This window comes from Chelonoidis abingdonii, chromosome 7, assembly GCF_003597395.2.
Source record: "Chelonoidis abingdonii isolate Lonesome George chromosome 7, CheloAbing_2.0, whole genome shotgun sequence".
NCBI lineage: Eukaryota > Metazoa > Chordata > Testudines > Testudinidae > Chelonoidis > Chelonoidis abingdonii.
Window position 1 is genome coordinate 24,107,942 of NC_133775.1, and position 2,806 is coordinate 24,110,747.

Sequence of the window (2,806 nt, forward strand, 5' to 3'; positions counted from 1 at the left end):
GTACCAATTCTCTGGACTATGGATTTACACCTAAAATGCTTATTTTGAACAATGGACTGAGGACCATCCAATCTGTTGGAAGTTACCAGAGACATTTGCAAGCCAGCAGTCTATTCTATGACTGCTACAAACATGATAAGGACTTTGCAATCATTTTATTCTTTTCTTAATAAAATCTTCAGTTAGTTTACTAAAGATTGTCTGCCAGTGTGATATTTGGGTAAGATCTGAGATACATATTGACATGGCAGGTAAGCATCTGATCCTTTGAGAGGAGTAGACTTTCACATACGGTGAATTAGGTTTTCAGTAACCTCTCACTATATTAGACTTGTTTGTCTGGATAGGAGCCCAGGACCAGAATGCATAAAAGGGACTGTGTTAAGCTTCTTGTTAACCAATCTGGTGCTACAGAAGCTCTTTTGCTACTGGTTTGCTAATTATAGAATAAACCACCAGTTTGTGGAGATTGTTTGCCCTGTTTCATGCAGTCTGCCCTGAGGTGGCACTCTCAGTGTAGTCTATCCCAATACACAAGCTGTTTCAAATTTCATTGGAGTAGAGAATGGGGCAGAAGGGTCCAATGATTGACATTTGTTATCATTCATATCACTCTTGTTGACTGCCAAGTGCTCAAATGGCTTATGTGCTTACATATCTCGTATTCTTCTAAACCACTGCTAACGCGGCAGCTTAGCAAATAAAACTTGATTCCAATTACTTAGAGCAAGACTGCAAAAACATCTGCTGAGCGCAGATTTTTTTTTTTTTTTTAAACAGGTGTCTTCAGCAGTTCAATGAGAGCTTTTAGAAAGTCAAACAGCTCAATACTAATAATGCCTTTCTGAAATGAGGGCAACTGTTCCTTCATGACACACAGGTAAGCCAGCTAAATAATTCCATGGCTGGGACACTTAATGAGTCAGTGGGTTATTCTTCCCCAATTGCACACCCTGAGATAACTGTGGCACATTAATTTAAACACTACAGATCAAGATGTTGAAAAGGAACATGAATTATAGGTTTATAAAACATATGGTATTTTAGTGAGCTGCGAGGATAAGCCAACAAAACAGTTTAATGAGTACTCCCAAAAGCAAGAGATTTACACGTTTTAGAAGATTGTTTCACTGGTTTTTCTATATTACTTTAGAGTAAGATAAATGTCAGTAGGAATAAGTGGCTATTCAAAGAAAGCAAAGAGTAGAAAACAGAAGTGTAATGGGACCACTACCCTTTAAGGCTCTTAGAGAAACTTTGCATCCATTTGAAGGATATAGGGGGATTTTAAGTCAAGATGGGTTGAAGCAGACAAATTCAGGCTACATATTTAATATAACAGATGAATTTTTTACAGCAGAATTGCTACAAATTCCTTTCTAGTGGAGACCTTTAAATACTCACCACTGTACAGACTAGCAGACTGCAATTATGAGAACTCTTCCATAACCTTGGTAGAAATGTTCTGATATAGGTCAAATAGTATCATTGGGAAATCATCTCATCAAGGGAAGCTCCTTTAATATCAAACAGTACATTGAAGTCTAAGCTGTGAATGTCCACGTATCACAAACACAACGTATTTTATGTTACTTGGATTATATCTTGAACAGTCTTAATTATATTAGCAGTGTAATCTACTCTGTATTTAACTGAGATTAATAAGGCCAGAAAGTTGTTTGGAGCACTGTGAAAGGGTGCAGAGGCACTTCTTTGTCCCTGGCAAATGAATTAATCAGGCTTACGAACAGGCCTAGGTGGGAAAGGCTATTTAGAAGGCAGTACGATTAATTTGGGGCGACAATTCTGAGTTCCATGACCTGGGAAACACTGTTACAATCTGATGTTTTAAATGGTTGTGTATTGCCCAAAACACGAAATTTGCCCACACACGCACAGGTTATCAAATGATTAACCCAGTAGGTTTTTGCTGAATGACTTCACCAGCCTATAAACAATTAAAAGGATAGTGAGAACAAAGGAAGTGATGTGGACTAGTTTATTTGCTTCGGTCTTCAATAAAATGAGTTAAACACGCTGTTAGATGAACAATGTCTTAATAATCACAGGCCCTTTCATTGATTCAAAGTTACAAATATAAATGGTAGCTTTTGGATATGAAATTTATTTGTTTCACAGTAGGATGCCTGGGGAGCCTATACAGATACACTGGCCGGGAATCCATTTAAAAAAGGAAGAGCACTGAACCAAAGTACAGGTATAAACAATGTCAGCTAACTGTACTTACTGTAGGCTCCTCAGAACCAAGAAAGGCCTTTGGTGAGCCATGATAGCATCTCAGTGACAGCTTTCAACTGGCAATGTTCCAGTTTAATACACTGTAACAAATGTTTTTCCTGTCTCTTGAATGATAATTGTATTACATACATAAAACAAACGTTGCTACTTTTACCCCTATGGAATTCAAAACAGATTACACACAAAATGTTAGGAAATAGTGCAGATTTTTAGAGTAAGACTCTTCTGGCATATCAAGAACTAGATAATACAGTTTGAATCCATGTCAAGATCTGCTGTTATTTAGAATCAATGACCAAAATATTTCATATTTGCATGTAAAGTGAGAGTACGGACAACAACATGGTACTACCAACTTCATTAGTGGACTAACTCCAGGATAGGAATATATTGATCCAAAACATGTGCTCGTATCATGATTAAATTATTGTTGGCATGTCCTGGAGGAATGGGGAGGACCGTTCTCTGCTGTGTTCACTAGTTTAATAAAATACAGAATGTGGTAACAGAAAACAACAAATGTAGGCAAGCAAAAACAAATTCACGC